The sequence below is a fragment of the Lynx rufus genome, unplaced genomic scaffold, assembly GCF_022079265.1.
Source record: "Lynx rufus isolate CCGP_SWC_20201006 ecotype Redwood Valley unplaced genomic scaffold, mLynRuf1.p SCAF_3, whole genome shotgun sequence".
NCBI lineage: Eukaryota > Metazoa > Chordata > Mammalia > Carnivora > Felidae > Lynx > Lynx rufus.
The window spans coordinates 29501540-29521273 of NW_025814845.1; the positions used below are offsets into that span (position 1 = coordinate 29501540).

At 39.9% G+C, this 19734-nt stretch overlaps 1 protein-coding gene across 1 annotated transcript in view; it reads left to right on the forward strand.

Moving 5' to 3' along the window:
• Positions 1 to 4911: 4911 nt before the first annotated feature.
• KLHL5 (kelch like family member 5) overlaps positions 4912 to 19734 on the forward strand; it is an 88747-nt gene continuing 73924 nt past the window's right edge. Inside the window, exon 1 of the mRNA XM_047091344.1 lies at positions 4912 to 5097. The gene's annotated coding sequence lies outside the window, so the exon portion shown is untranslated. The remainder of the gene's footprint in view (positions 5098 to 19734) is intronic.

The window sequence follows — 19734 nt, forward strand, 5'->3', positions numbered from 1 at the left end:
AGGAGGGCTACTTACGTATGGGTGGATGGAAATATGTGCATGAGAGAATGCACATTCCTTCCCCATGTCCCCAGCACTGTGAGAGCAGTTCTGGGGAATGGAGGGAGGTGGCCTGACCAGGGGCTGGAGTGACCTTCCCTTTGTGTGTAAGAAGAGTCCCACCTGAAGAAGGAGCTTATAGGTGGTGTCAGCCCCCAAGTTTTGTGATTGAACTGGGACCATGCTGTATCCTTCTGAGCCACAGGTAGGAATTGAACAGTATAAGTGAGGCTTTTAGCCTTGGCTGTAATTGGGACAGGCTTGATGGCTCCCATGCAAAAGACAGAAAAGTGACCTACCATGTGGAGAAAGAAAGGGAGCCAAGAGGGGAGGAAACTACAGAGATTGTCTGCAAATTTACACCTGCCTTTTGGAAACAGATGTTCTTAGAAGAATGCAAACTGTGAAAGAGTCACTTGATAATGAGTGGAGTTATATATGTTGTTTACATTTTCCATAACAATTTCATTTTTATTCTCCTTTAGATTTTAGTAAAGTTCATTGTGAAAATTCTAGATGGGTTTGGTTGTGGTAAAAGAAGCCAAGGAAGCTTTTTTCCCCCCTTTTCTTTCTTTTGTTCCCTGCCCCCGCCTTTTTTGAATTTAAACCAAGTTAAAAGGGGATTAAATTACTCTGGGAAATCAAGAGAAATCAGAGCAAAAATTTGAGGTGAACTTCAAGAGGATAAAGTTTGAGTTGGGTTTACTTGGCCACCTGTCTCTGTCAACATGGAGATTCTCCTTCCAGGGGTATGATCTGCTTCTGCCTTTTGAAGCTCTGTATTTTGGGCACCTGGGTGGCTCAGCCATTAAGCATCTGACTTGGGCTCAGTTCATGATCTCACAGTTTGCAAGTTCAAGTCCCACATCGGAGGAGCATGAGCCCCACTTTGGGTGAGCCCCACTTCTCTCCCTCTCTCCCTCTCTCTCTCTCTCTGCCCCTTGCTCATTTGCGGCCTATCTCCCAAAAATAATAATAATGATAATAATAATAATAAAGCTCCGTATTTTGCTCAGGTCATGATCTTGAAGTTCATGAGTTTGAGCCTCGCATCAGGCTCAGTGCTGGCAGACCCTACTTGGGATTCTCTGTCTCCCTGTCTCTCTCTGCCCCTCCCTTCTCTCAAAATAAATAACTTAAAAAAATAAATAAGCTCTGTATTTTAATAGGAGGCTGTTTCATGCCAAAACATGGATAGCAGCAGTACTGCTGAAAAAATTCTAAATCCTCTAAAAGACATCCCATTACCAGGATCCAGATTTTGAACACAGATACTGTATATAATGATATTTAAGACTTTAATCCCCCCACCCACTCACCCAAACTGGTAATCAGGGCAGAGAATGAAAAGTCACATCATTTCTTTATTAAAAGTGCCTACACACTAGGATAAGTTCTGTTTGCTATCAGTACTAAACTTTTATTTTAAAGTTTTTATTTATTTTGAGAGAGAAAGCTCAAGTAGGGAAGGGGCAGAGAAAGAAGAGAGAGGGAGAATCCCAAGCAGGCCCTGTACCATCAGCTCAGAGCTGACGCAAGGCTCCAACTCACGAATGGAACTGTGAGATCATGATCTGAGCTGAAGTCAGACCCTTAACCGACTCAGGCACCCAAACGTCCCTATCAGTACTATGCTTTAACCAAATTAAGACAGTGTTAACTTCACCATCATGATTATCAATTAAAATTATTACAGCACCGACAAAGGAGTATTAATACCATCTATCAAGTTATCATTAATCAAATTTTAGGTCTAATTATTCCACTTCTGATCAGTGCTATATTATTTGATCTCACGGAAAAATATTAAGACTTTGACAGGATTTATTAATCCATCATTATTCTCTGATACCATAGACCCATTTATGGGCCATGCTGTAAAATCTCAGCATAAGTTCTTAGCTGTGAATGCTTTTTCAAATCCTGTTCCTTAGTATATTGCCAGAATAGGAGATTAAAAACAGCTATTTCAAATACTAATTTTAACTAGGGTGATACTTATTTATTTTAGACCTTATTAATACATCTAAGTCCTATGAGTCAGTTGTAAGGCAAATTGCATGAAAGTCCTTTGACCATTACAAAAAGGAATACACACTATCTTTCTCACCTGAAGTCATTCATTCATTCATTCAAAAATATTTACTGAGGAGTAACAGCTATCTGCTAATTGAACAAACCCAGAATAAATGATGAATAGATATTAATGAAAAAAAAATTGCTGAGTATCTACTATGTGACAGACTCCATAAGTAAGAGACACTGGAGATGTATATTGAACCAAACAGACAAGATTCTGTTCTCACAGAGTTCACATTCTAGTGGGAATAGAGATATATGTCACGTGTACTAAGTGCTGAGAAATGAGGAGCTAGAGAGAGGGGGGAGGCACAGTTTGCAGGTTTACATAGGGTAGTCAGGAAAAGTGACATGAAGGAAAAGGGAGACAGTCACGCGATTAGCTAAAAGCCATCCAGACAAAGGGACATGTAAAAGCTTCACTGGCAAGTGCTTGATGTGTTGGCAGAAGAGAAGGAGTCCAGTGTGGGGAACAGCCTGAGAACAAGCAAGGTTGGAGCTGAGGCCAGCAGCAGGGTGCGAAACCATGAGGAATGTTTTATTTAATTTGCTTTTACTGGAGTGGTAGAGCAGATAAACTGAAAATACAGGTGAGTAAATCAAAGAGAATAGATTTTGAGATGAAAAAATATATTTGACATGAAAAAAAGGAAAGGATTTATGGGAATTCCTATGTCTTAAATTAGGATTAATTTTTACCGCAATTGCAATGTGATTTGATTGCAATGCTTTTCTAGTCTTTCTCACTATAAACCCAAATGAGAAAGACTGAATTAAAATTCCAAAACTGAACAACAAATGAGAGGGGGAAAAAAAACTATGAGAAGAATGTCATTTGCTGTTACTTACACAAATGTTAACACTGAAAAAAAATCAAATGGGGGCTGAAAAATAGTACCAAATCCCAAAAATTCAGGCCAAAAGTTTACACAACTTGTGTACTTAAAAACAATGCTACTTGGGTGCCTGGGTGGCTCAGTTGGTTGAGCATCCAACTCTTGATCTTGGCTCAGGTCATGACCCCAGGGTTATGGGATGGAGTTCAGCATCCATCTTGGTTATGGGTGTGGAGCCTGCTTAAGATTCTCTCTTTCCCTCTCGCTCTATCCCTCTCCCCTGCTCGCTCATGCGTGCATGCGTGCGCACCTTCTCTCTCTCTCAAATAAAACAAACACAATACTACTGAAATAATTTTTGTTTGTGCATGTGGATATGGTTGCAAAGGGATGGGAAGGGGTGGAAGTCACAAACACATGGCTCTGATAATATATATATATATATATATATCCTGAGCTTTGTGATTGGAGCCCTCACTGGTAGCTTTTGTGATGTACCTTTCCTGACTGTAACAGTTTTAAATAGGCCCATCCGCTTCCTTTTGAACTAACAGTCCATGTCAATGCTTCATTGTTTTACACTATGGTGCTTTTCCTTAACCATTTCCCCAAGAGGGAGGGTACAAAATAAATCAGCCAGCCATCCCAGGCGCTATCATATTAGGGCTATGTTGTCCTGCTAATGATTTGATCCATCAGTTTTCTGGGCCACATGCTTGCACTGGATTTTTATTGTGGAGATATACTGAAGACCTCCTAAGGAAATGTCATTTTGTGGGGGAGAAATAACACATGAACGCATTCAGTCCTCAGGACGGCATATAGCTAGCTCAAAGTAGCAAACACTGAATCTGCAAATAATGAACATGTGCATTACTTTGAGAACTAAAAGCAGGTGAACATTTCTTTCATACGTCACTCTGAGACAAAAGAAGAAAACTCCCTCCCTCCTTTATTCCCCCAAGAACTCCACGGAGAACAGAGACCTTAGCTGTTTTGTCCGACTGATTGATTACGAGCTGATATATGCAAAGTCCTTTAGATTTGTGTTTGGCATATAGGCGCCGAATAAATTAGTTCTTGGTATTCTCATCACCTAGCGTATAGTTGTTGCTTAACATACGTTGCCTACAGGTATGAATAAAAAACCTTCTTTTGTTGAATTCCTATTATCCCACCGTTGGAAAACAAGGATTACGGTGACAGAGTTGAGGATCATAATTGCTGTGCCACAAACCCACTGCCTGGGGCACAATAATTATCAGGTTGTTGCAAAGGGAAGAGTTACAGGACATGGAGACGAGAGGCGACTCTTGGTGAGTTCCCCCAAAACTCTAGGACAATACAGTCCTGTTCTCCAAGGAATCAAAATCCACAGGCCCCCGCTCTCTTCTTGCTCTGAAGAGGGGCCTCTTCCTAAACTTCCAGCCCCAGGAATTCCCCTCATCCCAGCTTCAAGGGGCGGGAACAACCGGAATTTTTTGTCAGGTCCGTCGCGCCCCGCCCACTCCCCCAGAGCCCCGCCCAGCCCGGCGTCCCTCCTCCGCCCCTTCCCCCATCGCTCCCCTCCCCCAAGAGCTCCCGTCGCCAGAGCCCGCGCCTCGCCCTTCCTTCGCATCCTCCTCGGTCTCCCTCTCCCTCCACCTCCTTCCACCTCCTCCCTCCTCGGCCCAAGCCGTCCGCGCGCGCCGCGCTGGGGGTGGAGGGAAAGAAAAACCGCCAAGCCCGCGGCGGCGGCTGCGGCGGCGGCTGTCCCCAGGGCTCGCGGCCCCGCGCGGAGGGGGCGGGGCCTGGCGGCAGGGGGCGGGGCTGGCAGCCGCTCGCGCCGCGCCGGGTCTGACGGGCGAGCCGGTCCGACCCCCGCCCGCTCGCCCGCTCGCTCGCTAGCCCGCTCGCCCGCCCCCTCCAGGGCTGCCCGACGAGTTCGTGCCTCCTCGGCCTAGCGCAGCCTGACGGAGGGGGAGTGGCCGGCTCCGGGCCGGCCGGCACCGGGGGTGAGGCTGCCGGGGAGGGGTTGGGGACGCCCGTGGGGCCGAGCATCCCTTTCCCCGGCCCGCTGCCCCCCGCCCCCCGCCTGCCCCCTGCCTCACTCCTGGCTGCCTCGCCCCGCCGTGACCCCCGGCCGCCTCCGGAGCCCGACGCGGTAAGTGCTCCTTCCTGCTCGGCGTCGGGGAGGGGGCCGCGGCGGGCTGGTCGCGCACCGAGGCCCGCTCCCCGCCCCCACGCGACCCTTCCTCCGGGCCGTGGTGGCCGGGGTCCCGCGGGGCCCTCCGGGGCACCTCCGAGCGGAGGGGTGGGCCGAGCGGGGCCCTGCCCCAGCCGCGCCCGGGGCTCGAACCCCGGCCCGGCCTCCCCGCCGCGCAGCGGGGGGCCCGGAGCTGCGTGTGGGCCGCGCTCTGACTTGGGCGAAGTTCTGCACGCGGTGGTGCGGCCGGCCCGCCGGCCGAGGCAGGACTGCGCGGCTTCTTCCCGGCACTCTTCCACTAATAAAACCAACTGGAAACCATTTCGGATTTTTTTTTTTTCCACTGTTATTCGCAGGCTATCACAATCTCAGTTTTCATTTTAAGTAATTGCCTCATCCCGGAGCGTGGAGAATCAGAAAGGGACTTTATTTCAGTAAAAGCTGGCGTGCCTCCTGGAAACTCCGTTGGGCATTTCAGTGACATACTCGGGGATCCAAAGCTGACGAGGAAAAAAGTTTGCGGTAGCAGAGAGTAAAGCGTTACTGCCGCCTTTCCTAAAGTCCCATTTGATTTTTAAAAAAAACATCTTGGAATAGTTGATGTAGTCACAAAATTCACAAGGGACAAGAGGGATCTGTACAAATTCTCTCCCCGCCCCCTCCCCCCGCCCCGCAGCCCACCAATTTTACCAGTTTCTAATTTGTCCTTTCAGAGACAGTGTATGTGCAAATACGCTGAAGTGAAACGGTTGTATATTAAGTGCCTAGCAGTTACTGGTACCCAATAAATGGTAATTCTCCTTCCGTTTAGAAAACAGTTTAATGAGTCGTTTTGATTGTTAGCCCGCTAAAAGAGCAATAGTAACTCTTTTTTCAGGTTTTAAGCATTTGCGGATTTGCCTGTATAGTGAATGTGTATGTTCTGTTGGTTTGTCGTCACTATGAATACTTTTACACAAAGGTGAATACACTGATATTTTCAGGTAATGGGGCAGGTAGGGAAAAATCAACATGAAACTAGTAAGGCAGGACTTAATATATACAATATAGAGTTCCAAAAATGATTTGAAGCCCCTTAGTCTCCATGTGGTACAAAAGGATAAAACAAAACTAAATGAGAAAATTGAGGCAGAGCAAGAAAAATAATACCAAGTCAAGGAAAAAGATAATACCAAGTGCATACTGTAAGACCCTGTACTAAAAGTGAGTCACAGTTTTGGCTCTGGGCTTCATAGCAGCTAGCAAAAAAAAAAAAAAAAAAAAAAAAAAAGGCGGGGGGGGGGAGGGGGACACTAAGTTTCAGTGTGTTTCTAATTACACGATAAAAACAGATCAGTTCTGCCTAAGCAGGATATTTTCTGGTGATGAGGCCTCAGAAGAAACATTCTCTCATGGGCCCTAATAAAAAGGGAGATGGCATGGTAAGGTTGGCAGTATCTTTAAAATATTCCTACGCAAAATAATGAATCTTAGACAGTGTTCTTCAATGAAGGACAGTAATAAAACTCTAAAGATAAGTTGCCTAAAGGCTTAACTTGAACCATTCATAACACTTAGAATTACCTAGAACAGTATTTCCCAAACTCTGTTCCAGGAAATGAGAAATCAGTGGTTTATTTCTTTGAAATAAGAGTCTGAAGTCAAATAACTTTGAAATCACTGGGTTAGTCAAATTTCAACAGTTTTTTACTCAACTTCTTGGCTAATGTTAGAGATAACCGTTTTAAAGGGGAATATATTTTGTGACCTTTTCCAAATTCATTTGTTGAGAACCACTGAACCTATAGAAATGGACAGACAGGCAATTCTTCAGGAGTATTTCTTTAAACAGAGGCTTTATAAAAATTGGGAGAGCAAAGAGTTTGAGGTTAGCCAATTTGGTAAGAACCAAAGTGAAGATAATCTAAAAGCATTTTTTTTTAAGTCAGCATTTTAAATATACTGTATGTCAAAGGAAAAGTCTAATTCCCCCTAAATTCTTTCATAGTGCCTCATAGTTCTGCAGGTAATGATCTCTAGGATTTCTTCCTGTCCTGTGCTTCAGGATACTGAATTAGACTAGGTTCAGGCAAGTAGAATTGCTTAAAGAATGACTTTAATTATTCTTGGCTGTAAATATGCTATTGACATTTTTTTAAATCACACTTTTGATACTGTTAATTTAGTATCAAATCTTGGAATTTTACAGCTGTAAGAGACCTTAGGAAGCTTGGTACCTAGTGAAAAGAGCAAGGGATTTGAAGCCAGAAAGTCTGGGATTGTGCCACTAAAGTGTTAGGTTATTCCCAGCAAGTTTATGAACCTCCCTGACTCTTTTCCCTTGTTTGTAAAATTAGAATGATGACAGCACACAGTTCATTCAATAGATGTTGAGGGTCTCATAGGTAATGTAATAGAAAAACAGTTTTAAGGGTACAAGTAAAATAATGTATCAAGAATCCTTTACTGGCTAAATTTTTTCCATTCCTGAGTTCAGGTGGCAAGAGTTTGAAAGGCAAGGAGTATCACCTCATCTAAATGTATCTGGTTCCTGAATTTCAGATAGCAGGTAGTGAGGGTTTAGAGAATGGGGGATTGGTCCAAAAATGTATCTGACTTCATTCAGTTCCTGTGTTTGGATTTTGAGAATTTGGATAATGAGGTATACTTCTATAAGAAAGTATTCTATAAATGATGCAATGCTATACAAAATGTTACTATTCTGAAGACAGATTGAAGGCTGGAGCTATTCATTGCTTTCATTCCACTTTTGAGAGAGGTGTCTGATGAATATATCAGGTAAATTTTGCTGTTGTAACAAAAGACCCTCACATCTTCCTGGTTTAGAAAAAGGTTTGTTTCTTAGTCACAGGGCATATCCAATTAGGGTCAGCAGAACTCTGTTACAGGTGGTCATTTGGAGCCCCAGTTTATCAGAGGCTCCATCCCAACACATGCTTCCACAATTGCTAGGGCAGGGAAAAGGAGGTGATGAATTGCACATTGGCTCTTGAAGGCTTCTACCTGGAAGTGACACATATAACTTCTGCTGCCATTTTATTGGCCCAACAAGTCATGTGGCTACACCCAACTTCAAGGAGGTTGAAAAATGCAATTCTATCATGTGCCCAGCAGGAGGAGAACTGGAATATTCTGCAGACAGTCTTAATGACTACGCTATGCAGGCTTTATAGTCCTATGAGTTAACATAAAATCCAGAGAAATGAAATCCAAAATATGCTTTTCAGCATTTAGAGCATAGAAAACAGCATTTTTTTTTTTTTGGTGTGGGTAAAAGCATGTGTGTTTAATCATAGAATTATGCTAATGAGAATTGCAAAGAATATTTTTTATTAATTGGAAATGAAATGCTTTTGAAAAACTCCATAATTAGACATACTATTTTGACCAAGTAGATTCATTGTTTTTTAATTATATGTTCATTCAAAAAATATTTAAATGTGTTAAATGTGGTGTGTATAAGGCACTATGTTAGCTCCTGTGAGAATAAAAAGATGAATGGGAAATTTACAACCCCAAATAAAATAGCACTAATTGAGTTCTCTCTCTCCTTCTCATCAATAGATTCATCAGTAGAATCTTTCCATATGATAAAACCTGATTCTGTATACTTTGCCCCAACCACTGTTTTTGGTTTTAGGGAATTTTTGGCGACAAAACAGCTTGAGCAAAAACAGTGTTTTGTTAAAAGAAGGATATAGCTTTATGTCACAGAGTCCAAGAGCAGGGAGTGCAGCAGTCTCAGAGGCAACTGACATCAACAACAGCAAGTTAGGAGCTGGGGCTGTTTCCCCTCCAGGTCTCCAGGATACCTTGCTAGTGTCTCTGCACGTATACTTCATTCCTCGTTCTGTTGACTGGTTTTCTTTATTTTGCTTTTGAATACTGGGTGTTTTAACCTAAGAATTCACACACTGAAAGGAGACTAACTAGAGCCCTTAGCAAGTCTAGAAGAACTAAATTTTTTTCTAAGTGCCACATGTTGGTTAGTTTTCAAGTTAACCACTCTCAGAGTTTGGAAATAATGGAGTTGGCCCTAAAGTATAACAAGTTAGGGTATTTGGCAACCTGTAATAGAGGAGACAGATCTGAATAGTTTGGGATTAAAGAAAGCTGTAATACCATTGAAAATTCTGCTATACAATTAACAATCAGCTTACAGATTCCACGGGGACAGGCTGATTAGGATAATCAGGTTAAGAAGATAGAGGTGGAGCTGACTTATAGCAACACTATTCCCTCCCTGAACTACTGGTAAACCATCTCCTTTGTTATCCTTCCCTCCACCCCTTCTCCCTCTCCCAAGTTACAGATTACCAAATTGCCTAACTCTTAAAGTCCCCTGCCTTTGATGCTGATCCAGGGCTCCCTGGCTTCTCCCCATGGCTAATAATGCAGAAGGAAGGGCGCATTTGATATACTGCCTTACTCTGCTCTTTTCTTCAATTGGTCTAGACACTCTATCTGGATATTTTACACTTTAACATGCTATTGCCATATCTTTCCACCAATTTTGCCTATTTTTTATTCTTAATAAATTTCCATTCTTTTTCTGTGTATACAGTTAGCCTTTCAGCAAAGTTTCCTTGCATTCTTTACCTATGCAATATCTCCTTTCTTTCTGGTTGCAAATATCCATAGCTTCACCTCAGCAGATGGCTGAAGGAATGGACTATGGGGAGGTAGGATATGTTACCTGGAAGATGGGCTCCTCAGAAAAGGAATAACAACAAAGAAAGGTGAGTACAAGCTGTGTATTTTATTTGTCAGGGATATATGTTAGTCTAAAAGAACAGACAGAGGGGAGAGGCTGGGGTACCAATTGTAAAACATCTGCAGTGTCATTCTGAGACGTCCTTTTACTGCCGTGCAAATGTATGGGTCTTTTTAGGTTCAGCTGAACAGTCAGAAATCTACCATAGGTGTGTTTACTTAGAAGGACATCAGACAGGAACCACAGCTTTCAAGCAAGACAGCATCCAGTGTCCCTCACCCGTGGTTGTGATCCTCACAGCAGTCCATGTAAGCAGTTCCCGTAGCCATCTGGGAGTCCCTGCTCCAAGTGAAAGCTGAAGGAGAGAAAGCTCGCAACAGGTGGACGTAGGTGGCTGTCTTGGTTTTAAACATCTCGGGTCTCACAGGAAACGATGTGCCACACCACTCCATAGACTTAGTTTCCAGGGTCCCCATGAGGGATACGCCAATTACAAGAGCTGTCACACTCAGGGAGGTCAAAGCTATGGCTACCTGTGAGGTATTTATAGTTTATTTGTAGTTCCTCTGAGTTCAGGTGCAAATTTACTCATCATTTTTACTATAAGCAGTGTTGCCTAGTGACATAGTTGGCATACCTGTGTTTATCAGATCACCAGGGAACAGAGCTAAGAGAGTTAACTGAAGGCTAAATGGAGAAGGGAAAAAAAATTAACTCCACTCACACTTGTATTATCTGCAGTATCTTCCATAGTCCTTTTCATTTGGGAAATATTGCAATAATAACTCATTTTGCTTCCTTTGATGTAGTGTGTTTTAGCTCTTATGACAGAAAAAGTGTGAAATAGGAAGAGAGGTTGAGAGAAAGGTAAGGCTGGAAAGGTAGCAAGAACTACTAGATTGTTAGAAACACTGGTTTCCATTGTAAAGATCTTGGATTTTATTGTTCTTGTAGGTGACCGAGAACAAGTTTTAAGTAAAAGTAAGATGGTCAAGAATAGATTTTGGGAGGTTACTTTGGCTATAGTATGGAAAGTAGATGAGGAAATTTAGACTTGAGTCTGGTTGGTTCACTTTTTCTTAATATATACCTGTCTTTGGGGCGATAGTTCTCTGATAAGTAGAAAGAAGAAATACCCAATTCTCCTGCTCCATAGTTGTTTAGAATTGGTGGACAGATTCAGCATGGTGCTTTGGAAGGGCCTGAACCAATTTGTCCTACCCCCCTGCCCCACAGAGATGGGGAGTTGGGGAGGACTGTTCTGAACTGCCTCCTAGCAATATTGTTAAGAATAATTCTAGCCTCCACTGGTCTCCACTGCTTGCCATTTGACTCACTCACATAACTCATTTTGCTTTTTGCTGGAACTGAATTACAGAATGAATGAATTCGAGAATAATAGAATGAATTGGTGGCTTCTTTTTAAGGTCTAGTTGTAGGGCAAGCCAGGGAGTTTCTTTATAATGGTGAACTGGTGTAACATTTGTATTGATTAACTATTTCTAATTACAAGCAGCTGAGAAACAGTGCTTCACGTTTTTCTCTGTTGCTTACATTGCTCTTTACTACCCTTTCCTTACCCAGCTTTCACTGTTCCAGCTAATATACCATCTATAAAATCTGATTGGTTCTGCAGTAGAATCAGCTGGATCTGTGATTGGCTCATTATGTATACACAGAACCCAGCCAATTTTGTTTTATTATATTTGTGTCTAGAGAGTACTGATTGATTACTTTATTTCCCTCCATCACCATAAAGCTACATAGAAGATAGAAATGCTGAATTTGGTTCAGGTCAGTAAAAGACAAAATGATGGTTATCCAGATTATTACTTTTTATGGCACATAAGACAGTTGGGTGTCTCAGCACATGCCAACCATGAAGGATCAAGACGGAGTTTATTGGTGGTTTGCCATTACCTTTATAGTATTATAGCTTTCATCCTTGTGCTGCAGCAAATATATACCTAAATTTATAAAATCCAAGAGTGAGTGGCAAGGAAATCTTTTCTACCTGTCATCAAGTTAAAGGGCTATTTAAAAAAAATTTTTTTTTAATGTTTGTTTTTGAGAGAGAGAGAGAGACAGAGACAGAGTGCAAGCAGGGAAGGGGCAGAGAGAGAGGGAGACACAGAATCTGAGGTAGGCTCCAGGCTCTGAGCTGTCAGCACAGAGCCTGACTGGGGGCTCAAACTCTAAACTCATGAGAACGGTGAGATCATGACCTGAGGCGAAGTCAGGCGCCCAACCAACTGAGCCACCCAGATGCCCCTAAAGGACTGTTTTTTAAAAGAGAAAGAATGAGCCAGGGAGGGGCAGAAAGCGAGGGAGACAGAGTATCCAAAGCAGGCTCTGTGGCGACAGCAGAGAGTCTGACATGGGGCTCAAACTCACAAACCATGAGATCATGACCTGAGTCAAAGTTGGATGCTTAACCAACTGAGCTCACCCTAAAGGGCTATTTTTAAAAGGAAATATTTTGCTACAATTATACTATGGTCTTCATAGTATCAACTGTGATAACTTTTATAGATGAGTGTGGGGATAAAAACACCATATAATGTTAATTTAACTGATTTTTAAAATGTTGCTTGCTTTACTACCAGTTATTAGTACCAATAAGCAGTTGAATGATGAAAAGGTACTTTTGATATATATTAATGTGGGTCAACATGTTGTCCTATAAGAATTTGTGACAGAAACTGGGAAGGAGTCGAGTGGGGAGAAACCTAGGAGGCTCTTGTGCTTCAGGAGTTAAAGACCACTTTGGCATTTAATTGCAATTATGATAAACAGTATTTTGTTATATTAGAAGTGATACGTTCTTTAAGGACTGTTTGTTTTTTTTTTTTTCTCTTTTTGTGCCTTATTTGCTTTTAGTTTGGTCAGATCTTACTGGTAAAGAATTTAAGTCCACTCTACTACTCCTTGATATCTAACCTACAAATCAACTATACTCTGAATCTGCTTCCTGGGGCGCCTGGGTGGCGCAGTCGGTTAAGCGTCCGACTTCAGCCAGGTCACGATCTCGCGGCCCGTGAGTTCGAGCCCCGCGTCGGGCTCTGGGCTGATGGCTCAGAGCCTGGAGCCTGTTTCTGATTCTGTGTCTCCCTCTCTCTCTGCCCCTCCCCCGTTCATGCTCTGTCTCTCTCTGTCCCAAAAATAAATAAACGTTGAAAAAAAAAAAAAATTTAAAAAAAAAAAAAAGAAAATGAATCTGCTTCCTGATTTGGACAATGGGGGGAAATACCTACTCTGCCTTCTCACAAAGTAGTTATGAGTTCCAGATGAGAATATTTTATAAGCAAGCAGCAATGTGGCATATTTGAAAGTATCTGGTCTTTGTATTCACATTGAACCCTGCTACCCACATATCTTATAACCTCACTTGACTTCAGCGTCCTCATGTGTAAGGGGAGAAAGGAATGACCTGTTTGCCAGAGTGTTTGAGACAACTAAAGCCCCATTCAATGTACAGTACTTCACATATTATCACGCACACTTACACACTTAGGAAATAGTAGCTGCTATTAGAAATCTAGGTCCTTACTCAATGCTTGCATATGTTACTTACCTAATCTGATTTAACTGAAACACACACATGTACACACACACGAAACTGAAAACCAAAGAGGTGATTTGCCTAAATTATACAGCTAGCTGGTGAGTGGCTTAGTTATTGACTCAGGCTTTCTGCTATATCACTTAGGCTTATCATTAATAAGTAATAATGTGGGAAAATAACAACAGAAGCACCCTCAACTAGCTACCTCTGAACTGACTCATAGCTTTAACCTAATGCACCCTCTTCCCTCTGTCCATTGTACTTACTGATCCCCAGGGCCAATTAAACACTCTTGGCTAAATAGAATGCCCTACAGTAGGGCACAACTCCGCACAACTCTGTGCTTACCTCTTGAGTTGGATACTCACCAAAAGTTGGTTGTGTTTATTCACAAACCCATTTTTAACAGTTATGCTTGTTTTAATAATTATGAAACATTTGTAAACATGTTAATTAATGAGGGTAAAGAAAAAAGTCATTCTTTGAAAATTAAGTTGAATGCTCTGGGAGATCTTAATATAAATGAGTTCTTAACAGATTGGCTATCAAATTTGACGAAGGCTGGAAAACTGTAAAATGACTGGGTAGGGGTGAGGGAGGGTGTGTGTGTCTGTTGGAGATCATCAAAGTCTAAAGCAGTGCCTGTCAAAGTTCATGGGCCAGCTAACTGGTTTTAGACTATTAGTAATTCTCAAGGAAATGAGCTCATACTGAAATGTAAATTAGACACATCACTAAGCACACTGTTTTGTTCAGCTGACATTTTTTTCATGGTAACACTTTCTGCTAGAAGGAAGTACATTAATTTCATTATGGCAGAAGCTTTTTATCTCAAGGTGGACAGACCACTGGTCTAATAGATTCTGTATTTGTATTATTTTTGAAGTGCTTTTAAGTTTTCCATTTATAGAAATCATAAATGGAAATCATGGATGTTGGGTCATTGTGGACATGGCTTATACAAGAAAGAGGACACAAACTCAGCAGGGGGCCCACGTAAAATATATGCATTAACCCTATACGAAAAGATTTGTGAATGAATGTACATGTATGTGTTTCAGTTAAAATCTTTAAGGATATGTGAGTATAATTTTTACAGTTACTGACTTTTTCATTTAATGGACCAATTATGAGGTTTCATCTGACAAGGGGCTTTTAGAGAGGTCCAGCTAGATTGAAAATTTTGCTTTGACCTTAGTACCCTATGCCTGCCTCTATGTCTGTATCATGCTGTATGGAACTTTTAAAATTGAATGTCAGTTCTTGTATTTTAAGTGTCTCAAAAGCCATGGCTCTTTCTGTAACCTTAATAGAGTTTCCAGTCTAGGGAAGAAGTTATCTGAGCAAGTAGTTTGGGATAATGTATGATCATTTAGCAAGGAGACATAATTTAGTTTAAAGGTTAAAATTTACCTCACACATTTTTTTTCACCTTGATATTATATATGTCACAGAGTGCTTTTAGGGTACACAAAGAAGTAAAATTTCTATATTAGATGGCTTTTACCATGAAGCACCTTCAGTTTTCCGTATATATCAGAGTTCTCAACTGCTGACCTTTCAGTTCACCGTGTAGTTTACAAAGCTAAATCTCTTGGTTTGTTACAGCTGAATTTAAATCCAATACTCATCTTTAATTTATTGATTAAAGCAGAAATATTACCCAATTATTTTTAACAACGTGAAAGATTTAACACTGTACCAGAAACCTTATTTTGGATTTCGGATTATATTCTAACGTTCTTCTTTTCATTACAAAAGAAATTTTGATGCCGTGTGTGTAACTAGTAGAAAGAATGAAAAGATAACAAGTGTTAACAGCCCAGGACCCCTCTATCCACACTCTAAATTTCTAATTTCCTAAATAGATTGATACTGAAGTATAAGCTGGATAAGACTCCAGACCCCTATTCCCAGTACTTAATTAAAACCAAATTTATCTGAAGCTACACTCAATCCTCCTGAAGCTGTAGCCTTCTTACTTCCTTTTCTATGTCGATGTTACCCTACTTCTTCCAGTCACCCAAGTTTGAAAATGCTATCATCTTTGACTGCTTCCTTTCCATTTGCCACAGAGCTTCTATGAGGCCTGTCTCTGTAATATCTTTAATGTCCATCCCCCTTTCAGATCTCCTTGCCTCCAGCCATGGTTAAGCTGTACCTCTTACCTTGAAGAGCTTTCTAACCGGTCTCTCTCCTGATGGTGCCTTCCCTCACAAATCCATTCTTCACTGTTGCCAAATTTTTTTGAAGCATACATCTAAATGGACTCAAGAACCTCATCCCCTCCCACATAAAGGACATATTTATTTCTTGATAATTCAGTAAGTGTTTCATTCAAAACCCTCTTCTGCTAGATTTTCAGATCTTTCCAATCAAGGTCTGGGTCATTAATTTATTCATTTATTCTTTGATTTAAATTTAGTAATATTTGAATGCCATGCACTGTACAAGTTGTTAGGGATATGGTGGTCCCTGCCCTGAAAGATTTTATTTTCTGTGTTCTTATCTTTAAGTTTTTTCTGCATATAGCACAGAGATGTGTTGAATTTACATAAGTAGGATTTTGTTTTTACGTTTATAATAATGACTTTTTATGGAGTTGGAGAAGAGGTACAGAATACCTGACATATTTCTGAAATTAAAGTTTAAATTTCACATCTTTTCTAATATGTGTAAAGAATTAACTATTTTCTGCCATCATTTTTAAGTGTTAGTGGAATTATATTAGTTTTCAGATAATTAAGCCAAATTCTGATAAAAAACCTAATTTGACTAAGTTTAAAGTCTATCCTAGAACATCAAACTTTAAAGTGTTCTTTGAAATCATATGTTGTAACTCTTTATAGTTGAGGGAAAACTTGGGAAGGTGAAATGCTGCTGGGCTAGTACAGTGAAATTAATTCCTGAAGTGTTTTATGCGATCTATATTACACACTTAAAACTATAGGAATAAATTTATTACAATTGATTGCTCATAGAGCAAAGCTGTTGTCTTAAAAACTATGTGAAGAGAGGTTTGTATAATAATGATTACCCATATAACTCGGTTACTCAATAGCTGTGATTTTTATTGAGTGAAGCCATGCCTTTAAAAGTCACACTGTTGAAGTGAGCTTGTCTGCAGTCTATCTTAATGGCATTTCAGTATTGCTATTATAATACTGAATAGAGTCATCTTTTGAATTCACAAACTAACATTTGAGCAGATTTGAAGCAGAAATTGCATGTGGATTTTTTAATTACATTTTGAAAAATGTATTCATAATTGAGACTTTTCTACTTTAAGTAGTGTGAGCTGCATCTCCAGTTTAAGGAAAGGCAACTTCTTAAGAGAGAGATACAGAATAGAATTTGATGATCAGTTTGAAGAAAATGTTGGTCACTCTAAAAAGACATCTATTTAGTCATTAGATTTCAAAGTGATAAAAAATTTCTTATGCCTAAAGAGTGAAATAGAAAAAGGAAACACTTAGGGTAATGTATTACATATTAAGGGTTTTTTTCTTAAGTTGAAAAAATACTGAAAAGATTTTGTCACCAGAGATAAATGTTTTTTAATGTATTTTTAAGTTTATTTATTTATTTTGAGAGAGAGAGAGAGATGTAGGAGGGGCAGAGGGAGAGGGAGAGAGAGAATCCCAAGCAGGCTTCACACTGTCAGCACAGAGCCCAATGCAGGGCTTGAACTCACGAACTGTTAGATCATGACCTGAGCCAAAATCCAGAGTGGGACACTCAACTGACTGAGCCACCAGGTGTCCCTCTAATATTTTTTCAATTAGATTCTTTATAATTTCAAAAATGTATATATTTTTATTATTGCTCTTGTAATTGTTCGATACATTCAGTCATTAGAGAAGTATTTATAGAGCACCTACTGTCTGCCAGCTACCATACTAAGTTATAAGGTTGTAGTGATTAACCAAAGCTTTACTATAGCTTACTTTGTAGTGAGGATAAAGACAATAAGTAAGGAAATAAACAGCTAGTATGCAAGGCAATGATAGGTGCTATAAAAAAAATTTAAGGAGTTGGGGTACAGAGAATAGGAAGGGATCTAATTGATATGGAGTAGTCCAGGCAGACCATTTTAATAATTTAGCAATGTAATGACTTTTAATACGTATTGATCTTGTGAGAATAATTACTTTAAGAAGTACTCCTTAACCGAGCTGGGTAAGTTTTTGAGCAAAACAGTTATATATTGTTTGGCAAAAGCTGATGAAACAGAAGAAAAGGTGTTATGTAAATATTAAATTTCATGCCACTAAAGCGTTAACTCTTAAGCTAACTACACATTTTTTATAAAGAAAGTATTTGGCCCAAGAATTGAATTAAAGCTGGGAAATAATTTCCATAAAGCTCTTTCTAACATGGGCATTATAACAAGCTACTGTATCAATAGATAATTTTTTAATGTTTTTTGTTAGAATGAAGATTTTTCTCCAAAGTGCCCATGCTTAGACAAGCTTAACCTTAGGCAAAATTATTAAATAGAGATCTAGCTGTAAGGGATTTTGAGCAAATTCTATCTTTGAAGACTATTTTCCAACTTTGCTTGCCTAAATTCTCTCCATTTGTCAGCATTTCCCTTATTCAACTTGACATTTAAAATTTTTGTAGCCATATTAGTGTTTTTAACTCTTTATTTAAATATTCTATTTTATTATAACTTATTTTATCCTCTTTCTGAATTCTGATTTGTTTTTTCTTTGGTTAAATTTGCTAGAAGTAAGAGAAAATACTGGCAAATGTTTTTAGGAGCTGGATCTTTATTCTGTCATTTTATTTCTTAATTCTTCAGTGTCTCCTCTAATCTTTATTATTTCATGATTCCTTTTAGAGGGCTGATTTGATTTTCATCTTGAGTAGATTGCTTAATGCATATCTATCCTTTTAAATAATCGATGCATTTAGAAAGTTATAAATCTTACAACAGAGGAAGTATCCCTCCTCCTATGACTATCTAAGCCATCTGCTGCACTCAGGTGCCATTCTTTTCCTTTTATCAGAGTCTTCACTGTTTTTTGCTCCAGTGATTCTCCTTATAGTCATCAGTCTCTTCTTCCTACTGGATCATTCTCATCATTCCAATATGCTTCATATTTTTAAAAAGCAACAAATAAAGAAGTAAGCAAAGCCATTACTTTGATCCTTCACCTCTTCCAGCTACAATCCCATTATACAGCCTCACTGTTCAAATTTTCTTTTTTTTTTTTAAGTTTACTTATTTATTTTGAGAGAGAGAGAACGAGCAGGGGAAGGGCAAAGAGAGAGAATCCCAAGCAAGTTCTGCACTGTCAGCACAGAGCCCTACATAGGGCTCGAACTTAACAAATTGTGAGATCATGACCTGAGCTGAAATCAAGAGTTAGTTGCTTAACCGACTGAGCCAACCAGGTGCCCCACTGTTCAGATTTTCTGAATGAGTTGTCTATACACGTCTTCTCTTATTCCTCTCATATTCCGTTAACCTTCAACCCACCACAGGCTGGCTTTGGTCCCCACTCCTTTACTGAGACTCCTCCTATCTTATTTGGCAATTTTTTTATGTTGCCCACTCCAGTGGACATATTTCTTTGCATATAATACTTGACCTCTTATTTGACATTGTGACCATGCCTTTTACCATGAAATACCTTTATCTTTTGACTTGCCTGACACCAGACCCTGTAGATTTTCTTCTTCTTCGTTGGTTATTCCTTTTCAGTCTCCTTTAGTGGCTTCTCCACTACTAGACTTCTGTTAGAGGTTTTGGAGCTTGGATCAGAGTTCCAGAAACATTTATCCAACTATCTGACGTCTCCACTTAGATGTCTCAAAGTACCTCTAACTTAAAAATGAACACCAATTTTTAAAATATAACTAATGAAGAAGTGTGATAAGATGACTAGATACAAGATAAATGTACTCAATACTTTTGTTATAATTGCAATAACCGTGTGGAAATTGAACTAGAAATAAAATATTGCATTTACTACACTGACAAGAAGAAAGAAAAGAACATGATAAAAAGTTTTGTAAGAAAGGCACAGAACCTATAGTCAAAAGATTTCAAAATCTTATTGGTGAGCATGAGCTCTGAACAAACTAAACAGCATATATGCTTAGATGTGAAGCCTTACTATCATAAAATGCCAATCATTTCAAAATTAATACACAAATTTAATGCAATTTCAATTAGAATCTCAATAGGGTTGGGGCTTTTTGTTGAGAAAAGGATTGGGTAGAATTACTTTAAAGTATATAGAGAAGGGTAAATATCTAAAATTAGCTTTAAAAATTATTCTAAAAGGATATATGTGGAGATAGG